General features: G+C 39.8%; 1 protein-coding gene across 5 annotated transcripts in view; it reads right to left on the bottom strand.

Annotated features, from left to right (window-relative positions):
- FAM49B (family with sequence similarity 49 member B) overlaps nt 1-14354 on the bottom strand; it is a 97669-nt gene that overhangs the window by 25753 nt on the left and 57562 nt on the right. For all 5 annotated transcript variants that reach the window (XM_018076753.2, XM_018076769.2, XM_018076775.2 and 2 more), the window contains exon 3: nt 5310-5346. The gene's annotated coding sequence lies outside the window, so the exon portion shown is untranslated. The remainder of the gene's footprint in view (nt 1-5309; nt 5347-14354) is intronic.

The following is a 14354-nucleotide window of genomic DNA, read 5'->3' as shown; positions in this document are numbered from 1 at the left end:
CTTTCCTCTTTCCAAATGACACAAGCTCAACATGCTTTAATTTAATTCTGCAAAACGCTCTTTTTAATTCCATTCCATTGCAACCATCAGGAAAACACACCTTTTTCAGATCAGGGACATTTCCACTGGAACGCAATTTACACTTTGCTTTCTGCCCTCAAAGTTTGGAAGCTGCAGAGCCTTCTGCAGTACCGCAATTCCTCCAACAGAGGCCGCTGCCCTACCGCTGGATCTTCCAGAGACAGGGAAGCTGGAACCGATGAGTCCAACGTATCTTAGAGCCCAACAGCTCAGAACCAGCAACGTCCCTCCAGCCCAAACACTGCGTTTAGCAGCGTGACGTTATCATGGAAACAGTGGCTGATCCTGAAGTCTGTCTTATTTTTAAAGTAAGGTGAGAATGTTTTTAACAGGTATATAAAGATACACCCCCCCCCATTTAATAAGAGCTATGGTAGATTTACATATTGGGTTTTTATTCTTTCAGAGAAAAGCTGCTTAATCAACAAAAGATGACATGCCTATTAAAACTGTGCTACACTACCACATTACTAAGAAAGTTTCATATTTCAAGGATGTCAGCCCATAATTTAACAACCCTCAAGCTCTTGTCTCCAAAAAAAACCCAAACCCAACAATAATTTGTTTACTAAGTCCTTCTCCTGCCAGCTTTTCACCTCAGTGTAAAGAAAAAAAAACAAACCCCAACCAAAAAAAACCCAAACAAGCAAAAAACCCCAAAACCCACCAAATCTTCACATTTTAAATAAAGGCTAAAAAAAAAAAATCTTTTCAATTTCCAACTTCACTACAGTGTCTAGTTCAACTGATGTGCCACTTTTCAGTTGCTGTTTCACATGTGAAACAGCACTCCTCTTCAAGCCTAGTTTGACTTGAAAAATGTTTTCTTTCAGAGTACCTGAATTCCCATCTACCAGACTGTCACAATTTCAGTAGTGAGCTGAGGCTCCAACAGCCTTGGCAGTGCTGCCATCTAATGCACCAGGACAAGGAGTACAAGCATCTGCATTGCTCTACAACACTCAGGTAAAATGTTTTCTTCTAGACGGGCTCTGAAATTGTTGCACCCCTTCAGTGTCCTGGCTTATAATCCTACACTAACGATATAATGACAAATTATCTAGTCATAAAGCTGATGGATATTAATAGTCATTGACACATTCCATCTCAAGGGACATTTTCTGGAATGCCACAGTGCTAAACCACAAACCCTGTATGTATGAGCGTGACACTGACTGTCCATCTGTGAACTCAGTTCAGTGACACACCAGCTCTGAAACACCAAGGAGGAAGGGAAGTCCTATGGCCTTCCAAACCACAGAGCTGGAAGGGTGGGTTTCCATATTTCAGGATAGCTTTCTGATCACCTCGTGGAGTTTTCTTTTCCTGAGACACCAGTCAGACAAAGTATGTTTGCAGAATACAGAAGGCTAATGAAGCACATCAAGATGACGACGGAACAACAGAGGATGACTAGCAGGATGATGCTCCTTCCCATCCCATCTGTTTTCAGAAACAGTAACAAACAGACAGGCATCAGGCAGCATAGAAGGATAAAACTGGTCCCTACATGGTTTACTGATCTGAAGTTTCATAAGAGATTTCCTGCAAGATCAAGGCTCTACAGCCATCTTTGTTACATTCAGTTACTTCTTCAGATCCCCTCATGAGACATAGCATCAATTTTTACTGAACCTGGATAGTTTTTCCTGTTAGAAAGCAAGTGTTAAAAAAATCCAATCTAAACAAAAAACCCCTGACTACATTGGTCCAGATTCCTCTAGCTGAATAAATATCAGATTTTTTATCTCATTTTCCATCCCTCCCAACATATCTCTTTCAATCTTAAAATCAAACTACTGGTGTCCTATAAGCCTAAGATATAAGATAATTTATTTTCATCTACCTGTTGGATGAAACAACCTGCAATCCATTAAGATCAGTAACAAATATACAGAATATCATGCAGAGTTATGATTTCCTGCACTGTCCATCTGTGAATTCTCCAAGTTAATCTCATCCCATCCCATGAGGAGTTTGTAGCAGTTCTTGGGGAAAACCAGGTATATATGCAGAACAGAAAGCAATTAAAGAATACTGAATACCTTTAATAATCCCATCTGGCTCTGAAAAATACTTGACCTTAAAATACTGACATCCTAGAAGAATCACATGGTCTCCTTGTTCCCATTCTTCCCTGGGCATCTGCTCACATATGAAGGCTCAGGTTTTACTGGATATTAAGCCTTTTTCAAGTTTTAACCTTATTCAGACAGCAACATCTAGTTAGGTTTGCCCCATTCTTTGAAACTTAAACAAAGCATTCAGTACTCCCCAGTTATTTCTGGACCTCAGTTACCTTACTAGGTAAGGTGATTTCAACAGATGGTTTCCTACTGAACATGTTGCTTGGGCAGGGCTTCTGCCAGTCCCTCCCAACCTTTCACACTGGTGATTCCCCAATGCTTTATGACGCTGTCAAACATTTGGCAGCTACTTTGTCCCAGCACAGCTGGAGAAGTTGAAAGCATCAGCAGTCTGACACCCAAACTTCTGCTGAAGTGGACACCCCACCAACTTAATTTATAAACATTTTCCCTTCAATACCTGAAATACTGTTGATTCACAGTTTCCTCAAAGAAAATAGAAGTTATTTGCCATGTGCTGCAGCCATTTTCTGGACAGCATTCCTCTTCCTGCAGGCAGTACCATTCCCAGCAATGCTCCTTGACTTTTGCTAGCTTTTCTGGATGACTCTCACCTTTCTAAGGCAGAAGCAGCTGAAGTAGAGGAGTAAGTGGAGGGTGTGAAAGGATGTGCAAAATCAAGTGTACACATGCAGAGGGCAGTAAGATGGTGATCCTGGAGACTGTACTTGGCTAGATGGCCCATGGTCTGATTCAGTCTAGTGACTTTTACAATGTATCCTTTGCAAATACACATGATGCTGTAAATTAAAAGTCTGCACTAGTTCCAACCGCAGCCTTAACAACACACTCAAATGACTTTGCAAGTAAAAGCCACTCAATGAAAAAACTACTACTGCTACTGGCACTGGATGTTTTTCCATTAGTTTATTATAGATTTGGAAAATGTTGCTGTATGCTTGCCCAGTTCCTAGATTCATTCCATAACCCAGTGAGTCAAGACAGCAAAGCAAAAAGGACTGTGGGTCTGACACAGCAATATCATAAACTTTCCTAAGAATAACAAAAATGTGATATCTCATCAAAACCAGAAATTCTGCAAAATATTTTAAAACATAAATTATGCACTAAAGTAAGTACGAGTACTTTAGTAATATTTATAGTGTCATATATTCTTAATTCTGAATGGAGAATTCAAATAATTTTGGACACAGCACTGGGAAATGTTTTCTACTCTTGTCAACAGAACTGAAGACAAATTGCACTGAGTTTGCGTGACAAGCTTGTGGTGGTGGGGGTATGACAGGGAGAACTTCTGTGAGCAGCTGCCAGAAGCTCCCCCCATGTCCGACAGAGCCGACGCCGGCTGGCTCCAGGACAGACCCACTGCTGGCCACGGCCGAGCCCATCAGTGACAGTGGCAGCACCTCTGGGATAACATATTCCAGAAGGAAAAAAAAAGTTATGGCACAGAAGTAAATGCCCCAGTAATTGCGAATACGTGGGAGACACCAAGAATACGGGACAGACACCAAGGTCAGCGAGGAAGGAGGGGGAGGAGGTGCTCCAGATAGCAGAGCAGAGATTCCCCTGCAGCCCATGGTGCAGGTCATGGTGAGGCAGCTGTGCCCCTGCAGCCCATGGAGGTCCACAGGGGAGCAAAGATCCATCTGCAGCCCGTGGAGGACCCCACACCAGAGCATGTGGATACCTGGAGAAGGCTGTTAACCCATGGGAAGCCTGTGCTGGAGCAGGCTCCTCGCAGGGTCTGTGGCCCTGTGGAGAGAGGAGGCCACGGTGGAGAAGATTTGCTGGCAGGACTTACGACCCCATGGAGGCCCACACTGGAGCAGCCTGTTCCTGAAGGACTGAACCTCATGGAAGGGACCAGTACTGGAGCAGTTTGCAAAGAACTGCAGGCCTTGGGATGGACTCATGTTGGATAAATTTGTGGAGGACTGTCTCCCATGGGAGGGACCTCACACTGGAGCAGGGTAAGGACTCCTCTCCCTGAGGAGGAAGAAGAGGCAGAAACAACACGTGATGAACTGACTGTAACCCCCATTCCCCATCTCTCTATGCTGAGGCACAAAGAAGGAGGTAGAAAATTGCAAATAAAATTAAGCCTGGTAAGGAGGGAGGAGTGGGGAAAACGGTGTTTTAGGATTCGTTTTACTTCTCATTAACATGCTCTGATTTGATTGGTTATAAATTCAACAAATTTCCCTAAGTCAAGGCTGTTTTGCCCATGACTGTAACTGATGAGTGATCTCTCCTTTTGTTCTCTTTTCTCTCCCCTACCCAGTTGAGGAGAGGAATGACAGAGCTGCTTTGGTGGGCACCTGGCATCCAGCCCAGGTCAACACACCACACAAATCAGTTTTGTCAAAGGGCTTTTTGATGATTAATCTAAGACAGAAGAAAAAAAAATCCTACCTCACATTTGGTACCATTACCTTCCCAATTTGAGAGAAGACGGATAGTTATGCTGGCAAAGCACAGTAAAAGTGAAGTATAACACAGACACTCTGTGCAGTAGCTCCAATAACAAGCAGCAGGTTAAAAAACTAAGAGCTAAAACCTTCATGTGAGCATATGCTACCTCTTCAGTCTTACAAGCTGGTTCAGAGTACTGGTTTCTGGCATAAGGCATCTGGTTCAGGAGTAAAGTTACACAGTAGTTTTACTGAAGAGACTTACAAAGAAAAAAACACCAAAACATTCTCTATTCATTCATAACTCTCAAGAAGTTGTATAATCTTCCAAGATATGTTCACAAATGTGGCCAAACCCTGTGCACACCAAAAATACCTCCCTTGAAACAATGGGACTTCACACTGCTATGGTGCAGAGTTTTCAAAATCATTACCAGGCTGTGGTGAGGTGCTGCACAAGCAAAAACCAAACCTTCCGCAGCCTGGTTTAGCAACTTTAATCAGAGAAGTATAAATTCAGCTGGAGATCAGGACTTCCTAGTGAACACCACAAAATTTCAAAAGTTATAGAAGGAAATGAGGGGAAATGAGTTCCTGAAGAGAAAATTGTTAATATGCAAACAGTCACATTTTCTGCCCTTTAACATATTACAATTTTGCTTATTTTTCAGGAGTGTTTTCACCAAGGTTAAGTTTCAATTCTTACCTACTGCCAGTGCTGCACTCTGTTCTTGGCCTCCAGTCTGTTTTAAAAGAAAAGAGAGATTATGAAAATTTATTCTTTTGCACCAGGAGTCTTAAATGCAATGTTATTTAACCTTGGAAAAGCAAACACACATCTGGTTCCTGACATACTGTTTTTGTGGATCTACTTCATAATCATAGTTCTGGATCTATACACCACTGTGACTTTGGAAAAATATGTTACAAAAAATAGAATGCAGAGCTGTGTTTTATCTCTAGGCATACAGATAAATAGGGAACACCATTATTTGGCAACAAATGTGTTTTCAGGGAAAAGGGCTGCCACGTTAGATGATCCATAAGCACACATATTCCAGAATAATTTTAAGTACTAAAGAGTCAAAGTTGCAATAAAATACCAGTGGCAAATGGTATTTTAAAGCATTTCACTTTGCTTTAACAAGAAAATCACACAAGACTCTAATTAAACCACACAAATGTGCGCATGAAAAAAATTCAAGTCTTGCATGCTGACCTCCAGAAAAGGCATTTTCAAGTGACCACTGAAAACCATTTGCTTAACAAAGAAAACTAGTGTTCTTGGACAGCCTCAGCGTGCTGTACATTTCATTAGCCACTGTCTTAAGGCTGAAATAATGACGTTAATAGTACAGATTAAAGGAGAAGATATGGAGTATTACAGTATCTCATAAAGCTCCACGGGAAAAAAATAGTGCAGCATTATCAAGGGAAGGCTCTGAAGACCTACAGCACCACAGGTAGGAAGTAGAGTGGAGAATGTAGTGAGACCAACTCTTCACAGCCCAGAGAAGTGATCACAAGCAAAAAGGTGACTGTCAGACACTGTTAGAACCGCAGAAATTTAACTCTCCATTCTTTCCAGTGCATGCATCCCTCTCAGAGCAGCTTTCCCTTTGAGCAGGGTTCTTTAAGTTTGAGTAGCATCTGCTTTTGCCTTTGCCAGTTGACTCAGCTTCCCCTCACTGTCTCAGCAGTAACTACCCAGGACTTCAGGACAAAAAGATGGGTAACAGCACTGTCTCCGTAAGAGCTGCCGCAATTCCCTAAAACTCACCCACTCAGGCATATTTTAAATATGGTTGGGTTTTTTCCTTTCTCATGACATCAAATTGGTCAATTTGTGCTTTGAGATAAAGTAATTAAAAAAAAAAAAGCAAACACAGGATGAAAAGCAGTGATCCCCTGAAGGTAAGGACTGAACATGACTGACATCACAAAAAGAGAAACCGAAACCAAAGTTAGACCCATCGCTACAGCAAAAAGCTAATTTCCTGAAAAAGAGTGCAAGAAAAATAATATAGGACAAAGTGTTTAAGAACACTAAAAAAATTCTACCTGAAAATAATATTTTTGAGGTAGTCAAGAGCTCTGGTTAAGATTATTTTGAGTGAAAGTCCAACTTAATTCACTGAGCTATAAACAACAATGACAAGTCTAAATTCATTAGAATGAGTGGACAACAGAAATAAATATTAAAATGAGAAAAAAAATCCCACTACAGCAGCAAAACTAGGGACTTTTAAAAAGTGTGTCCTAACACTACTAGTTCATAACTAAATAAATATATACACATTTCTAATTGGTAAAATTACTACAAAAGAGACAAGCAATGCTTAGCTCTTCCCATCTTTCTGGACACAATACTGGACAGGGACACAGGCACTTACCACCTGCAAGAACAGTGTGCTGATGCTCAGGTGGCTTGTCCTGAAGGCTTCAATGAATGAGTAAAAGTTAATTATAAACAAAGTCTTACAGGACTCTTGTGGTAATGAAGGTACGAGGAGAGAAGAAACCAAGTAGAACCATTAGGCAAAAAGGAAGCAGACAGGAAAGCTGAGAATTATAGGTCAGTTGGACTATCATCAATAACAGGCAGAGAGATGTTAGCACAGGAATCCATTAACTGGATTCCTATCTTTTAGTACTCATGAGCATCATGCAAAACAGATCAGACTAAGCACAGCTGATGCTTGGCTTGATTGGCTTGGTTTATACTGGCACTCTGATAGGTATTTGATTTCTTTTTTTTGCACAGTGTGACTTCACATCACATGGTATTTTAAATTTAGAGCTTAGCACTAAGCAATATAATAAAGCACTTTTATAAATGGATAAGAAATTGACTTGCAGATCTCTAGCAGTCAGTAGGGAATGCCAGTAAAGATGCATTAAAACGGCCAGATGTGAAATTAATGGTGTGATGGATTCTTTACACAATTAATTTTTGCACTTTGGATGCACCTTAATTCAGACGCAGGAATATCTAAATGAACAACTGTCTATTGTCAGATTCAGAGTGCACAACTTGGGTTCTCCCTCTGAGCTTCCTTCTGACTGATTCTCAAGGTTTGGATCTGCAGATTAATACAGAAGTACTGCCAACAGGCACAAGATGAGACATGTACACTATATAAACTAATAGGTAGTGAAAATTGAGTAATACAGACCCAGCATTTTTCAACTGCTTGCAATTCTGAGGCGGTCAAGCATTTAATGTTACATTACAGAGAAGAGCAGCTCTGGGCAGGAAAATTACCTTTATTCAATGGGTTAATAGCTCATGGATTTTGTTTAGGATTTTGTTTTTCGAGTTCCCCCCTCCTCCTTTTTTAACTACCTGATAGAGTCAAACAGAAGAAAGATAATACATCCCATCCTAGGGATCTCATTTACACACACCCGCACTCCCCTTGACTTGCAGCCCAACTTCACCACAGCAGAAACAGGCCACAGTACATGCCAATATCTCAGGCCAATTACAATAGATATTCAAGGCATTGCCACAGCAGTTGGAGAACAAAAATGGGAAAATGTCTCTGGCCATCAGAGAGGGCCAGTGAATCATCTGAACTGCAGCTATTTGTTTTCAGAACAAACCCAAGCATCATTCAGTTTGCCAGAGGAAAAGCCCGAAGTTGACACAACTCAAATGGTACCCAAATATAAAAGATGCATTAAGCAAACTTGAAACCATCGTGGATAATGAAATTTGGGAATTAAAAAAAAACAAAAAAACCTGGCTAACCACTGAATAAGCCCTGTGTTTTGGGCATCCACCTCACATTGAAGTGATGCTGTTTAACTCAGCAGCATACGAAAACAGATTTCAGATGAGAACAGCTAATCATTAACTTCCAGTATGAAACCAATATCTTCTTCCCAATCCTGACTGAACTAATTAAGATGCCTCTACACTCAAGCACAGACTTGTCAGTGATTGTCAGTCAAGATTTGCTACATTAATAGTGATTTTTCAGGCTTTCTAACACTCAGGTTCTTCTGTCTATTAAGAATTAAAAACACTGAGCAGTAAGAAATAATTGAAAACAACTTTGTACTAAGAATCTAAATAACTTTCTGTGTACTTAATGGGTACCTCAGCTCATCAGGGAACTCTAGAAATAATTACTTCCTAAAGCTGACTTATTAGTGAAAGTTTGCACAGGATTCACGTACTCCATGCGAAATACTGGGCACCCAGGCTAAAGTAATCTTCAAAATATAACCCACTGCTACTTTTCACAGAGCAAATGTTTAAATAGCTTGTTTGGAGTTCAAGCTTGCACTAGAATTCCCCTTGGTAAGCATTACCAACTTGAAATCCATGTGAACCAGAGATGGACGATGGAACAGATGTTCTCAGTCCATGGATACTGCTGAACAGAACAGGACCCAGCTCAAAGACTACCCTGGTCTGGCAATTTTTAGATGCTCCTGCTCTCTTACTTCAGTTACAGTCTCTAATTCAGTGTGAGGAAACCACTCAAAAAAACCCTAATACCCTTAGAAGCACAAATTAAAACATAAAACCCAAGCCCAGTCCAAAACAGAACCGCAAGTCAAATACATCCTATATCTTGTTGGTAATAAAAAGAGAAAGCTAAGAAATATTTAGTAATAAAACTTGATTTTTACTTCAGTAATAATAACAGATGGCAAAGCTATAAAAGCAATAAATCATAGCAAAGATCATGTTTCAAAGGAAGTTTCAGGGCATCTGCAGATGAGCCCACGGTTCAATGCTAAATGGATGCAAACTCTGATGTTAACATTAGTGATTCTAAACAAAGATTCTTCTGTATCTGTATGGCAATCATAGATTAGATTAAGATAAACAAAGGTAGTCTATCACTACTGCAAAGTGACCTCAGTTCTTTATAAAGAGCAAAACTACTGGTTGGCTGCTTTTAAAACCACTTTTAAAACCACTTTTTTTGGCTTCTGGCTGTAAAGCCTCAGCTCAAATCCAGCCATTTTCATTTGTCCTTCTGAAGCTAAGTTGTATATTCAAACTTCATGAGTTATAGTAAGTCTTTCCCTATCCTATATAATTTCTCAGTGCTGTCACAGTACCTCATTAATTGCTATACTCAAACTCATGTTTTAAATTTAAAATTTAATGATAGAAATGGTCTGTGAATGTATCAAAGCACCTACTGTTCCATCGTAATTTTCATACTTATTTCATTTTTCATAATTTATTTTACAACATACATTCTCTCTAAACTGCTAGCATTGCATAGCAGCTTTGTTTTATGTGATCTTAATTACAAGATTTTTTTTCAATCCCTTTTGCAGTTAATGTATTGGCTTATATTGCTGTGGACTTGGCAGTGCTGGGTTAATGCCTGGACTTGAAGATCTTCCAGATCCGCTCCAACCTAAATGATTCCTTGAAAGCTTTCTTGTAGATCTTAACCTGTGCTAGACACCTGCCAAAAGCACACATTACGCTGTCTGTCCTTTATGCACAGATTAAAATCCATTTATGCCAATATAAATCATATTCTACACAGCACTGTTCCAGTTTCTCTAAAGTTTTATCTGGAGATTTGGCTACAAGAGGAACATGGCAAAGAACAGTCAGGTTTGCTCTGAAAAAAGTATTTCAAATAAGTTTAGACACTGGATTATAGGCTAACAAGAAGGGGACAAGGTTATATACATATACCCCTTTTACCAATTAAAAAACAAAAAGGGAAAACTAAAAAGATACTTGAGAAGCTCCTATGGCATAAGAGGATATCCATACATACACAAGGTTAGTATTCAGCATGAAAATTTATATTTCATCCACTTACAGAAATGTTTTCCATAACAAACCATTACTTTCGCTTAGTGAAAACAGTAAAATAAACTATCATAATCCTCATCTTTGCATCTCAAAGCCCTGCATAACAAGAAAAGGAGTTGCAAGTTGAACACCAAGTACAAGAGATTTTTTAACCAAATCAAAATGTTAATTTAAATATGTCCAAATAAACTTTTTCACTTCTCAAAGCAAGTTGAGAATATTAAATGTTATATTAAATATTAAATGGGTAATCAGAAGACAAATAAGGAATTTTAGTCAAAGATGGGACTCCTCGGACTGTTTAATTAAGAGTTGGGGGGTTTTTGTTTGTGATGTTTGCTTTTTTTGATAATGGAGTAGGGCGTAGAACGGTGGTATTTTAGTCCAAGCTACACAACTTCTGGTTTTACTGCAAGTACAAAAATACTAAAAAAGCCTGCAAGAATTATTAAAGCAAATCCTGTGTCTAATAGCTCATTATTCAAACAACTGAACTTGCTATTTTTGGTAGCATATTATCTCCCATATTTCTTTTGAACCTTCATAAATCCAAATCCTGAATTTAGTACCAGGTATATAACACAAGCAGAATTTTTAAGAACTCTCTAGAATTTAGGCTTTCAATTCTCAAAAAAAGTACTGCAGTATCCCTAAACTAGGAAGAGATATGGGATATCTTTACATCTTTAAATGATATCGCCATTTGCTCCCCATTGCATGTTTAAGTTTTCCATGACTACCTGGCATTTTCCACAGTCCATACTTCTTTTTGTTATGATGCTGTTAACACCCAGCTGGGAAGTGTTCCTGAATACCAACTAAGTGATTCATCAGCTTCCTTATTTAAGCTATAAAAATGATATAATTTATTAGGAATATGGCAGTTTAACACAGAGTTCTGACTCAGCATCAGCATAACAGAAACGAAACTATGCCCTGTCCCAGGAAGTTTGCAGCAATAATCATCCACTTGTGCAACAAATACAGTAAGACAAGGAAAGGTCAGCAGAGCTTTCCCATTCAACATTATTAGTGGTGTATTAGCAGCTCTGACCAACCCCAAGACCCACAGTCCTATTCATCAGCACTTGAACAGAGGAGTCCTTATTTCTTATAATCTAGATTTTCTACACTCAGGGTAAATCACTCTTCTCAGGACTATACTAGGTCATATGAACAGCTACACTTTTATCATGAAAGGAAACCAAACAAAGAAGAGTAACAGTAATGTACCAGCTAAAGATCTTTTCCCTGGTTTTAGCAAGTTCTAACCATCAGCTGTTCCTCAACAGTATGAAAAATTGAGAGCTGAACCCCTAGTTTCCACTCTGATAGGTAAAACTCTAAGATGAACTTAGACTTAAGCTGATTATGCTATAGCTATGGAAGCATCCCAGGCAGCATCTCTGCTGTTCAGAGACAATGGATTTGTATATTCCAGATTTCAAGGAACACAAATCAGATTTTTAAAAGCCCAAAAAGCCCTTCCTGCGGAAACCAGCAGCACTAAGTTTTGCCACATGCTCCTCTCAGACTCAGGGCTGAGCAGGTTCTAGGAGATACCCAAGCAGTTCACTTTAAGTCCTTCCCCCAGGGTCCCTAGTGCTGCCCCACTAAGCAAGGCTCAGCAGAGGCAGCTTCTCCGAGGTGTAACTCATCCACAACCCAGGAAACACCACTTTCTAAACACAGAGGAATTGTCACATAGCACCTTGGAAGCACCTCCAGCTTGCCCAGCTAGAGGGAGGCAAACTGCATCAGAGGAACTTCCAATGGGACACTAGGAAAAGTTTCTTCACTGAAGTGGTGGTTGGTCACTGGAACAGGCTCCCCAGGGAAATGGTCACGGCACCAAGCCTGTCAGAGTTCAAGGAACATCTGGACAGTGCTATTAGTTATACAGTTTAGTGGCAGTGCTGCCAGGAGCAGGGAGCTGGACCTGATGATCCCTGGGGGTCCTTCCAACTTGAGATATTCTATGATTCTAAATAATAAAGCTGCAGTTATGTGATCAAGCAATAAGCTGAATACTAAGCAGATCTGAAGGACTGCATGTTTACAGTTCAAGTCCCTACAGAGTTAAACCAACAACCTTTCCACCACAAAACCTAGAATTATCATTTAACTATCATTTAAGAATCTTTCTCTAAGTCAGGAAGTGAAATAAGTAATATCTGACATTAACGTAATAGCACAGACCACATAACACTTAATACGAAAGTCCAGTCACCTGTCTCAACAAGCTTTTCAGGTCAAATGTCTTTCTGATGAGAAAAGTTTACATATTTTGCTGGTCTGTTTAAAAGTGACTTTTCAAAAAGTCAAAACAATCCTTAAATTAATGCCTTTGATTTGAAGACTCATCAGACAAACAGAATTAAACAGTTCACGTTGTCCTGAGCTACTATTTACAGGTAGAGAAAAATAGCAGCTTTACCTTCATAAACAAATCCACACGGCTGAAGTCTCAAGAAGAATACAGTTTACTAAATGAGACTTTAAACCAAATTCAAAGCTCACTTCTTTTTAAACTTACTCCACTAACTGTTGCAGTAGGACTACTACATGTAAAAAAAGGATATTTTGGAAGAGGTCTACACTGAAATCTGCCTGGTTATAGTAAAAAAACCCTGTCATTGATTGTTTGCAGATTAATACAATCTTTATTCAAGGTTTTAAGTAATTGTACATCTACCGTGGGAGAAAAGACACCACATTAAGTTGCCTCAGCACAGGCAGATTATTTACACTGATAATACACACTATTAGACTTAAAAAACCACAGAATTGCATAAAAGCTTTTAGCCCCTCAATCTATTCCTGTGCTATTGCAGTGAGCCATATAAAACAAGCTCCAAGATAAAATAAAGCGAATAAGTAGAAGACACCTCAGTTCAGCCTAAAAGAACCTCTTCCTTACCTTAGATACTGGCACTAATACAAAATAAATGCATGCTGGTAGAATATCAGTAACATGATCAGAATTTCTACCACAATGTTTTGAGTGTCAAAGAAACAAGAAGTACTTGAACTCCATGTACTAAGAACCATTTCCACAAACCCACTTTCACATGGGTGACAAATCAATTCAAGAGGCTCTGCTCAATTTACAGGCAAGCCAACAACAATATATTTAGAGCAACGCCACCAAAGGAGATTGTTTTTAACTACTGGCACAAATGGGAAGTAAAAGTGGTTTCAGTTGTCAGAAAGACATCAATTTTTCTTCATGTATTTACAGTCTATAACCTCATTGTTGTGGATTACTATTTGTCTCAGTTTGAAGAGACTGGAATGTTTGCTAAAGAGGATGAGTTATGAGACAAACAAAACTTCTCTCTCTCAGCAATTCTAAATTCAAAATTAAGGGGCTTTAATCGAGGAAGTGTGGATTGGAAAAAAACAGAAGAAATAACAACCCTTTATTAAAAGGGTTATGTTAGCAAGAACAGTAACGGAACACACAAAAAAACTTAGACAGTAGTCCTGTACTCAAAACGTCCCCTTCAAACAAAAGAAGAAGCCTGAATACTTCTCTGTCCTTAGCGCAGTTCTAATCACAGTTGGCGGGGGGCGCTGTTGGGTCACTGGTTGTTCAGAGCCTGCAGTTCTCGTGGTGACCTGCAGGGGCACTGTTGGGCTCTGGTGGTCACCACACAGGGATGGGGGTCTGGGGGGTGGTCTCGGGTCACGGGAGAAGCCGAAAAGAAAATGGGGACCCTTCCCCCAATGGAAGAAGGGGGAAAGGAAAGCAGTCCACCCCCACAGAACTCACTGTTGTCCTCAGATGATGGTGTCTCAAGGCTCCTCCTTTTTCTCCCAGTGAGCACAAAAACTCTCCGATGAAAACACAGCACATCTGACCTGGAGACAAAGACAGCTACCCCGTCTCTGTCCCAGAGATCATCATCATCATCATGGCCAGTCTTGGCAAATGAAGATTTGGGA

Source organism: Manacus vitellinus, unplaced genomic scaffold, assembly GCF_001715985.3.
Source record: "Manacus vitellinus isolate BGI_N305 unplaced genomic scaffold, ASM171598v3 scaffold_1_pilon, whole genome shotgun sequence".
Taxonomy (NCBI): Eukaryota; Metazoa; Chordata; class Aves; order Passeriformes; family Pipridae; genus Manacus; species Manacus vitellinus.
Note: the sequence above shows the minus strand (reverse complement) of the source record. Positions and strands in the feature narration are given on the sequence as shown.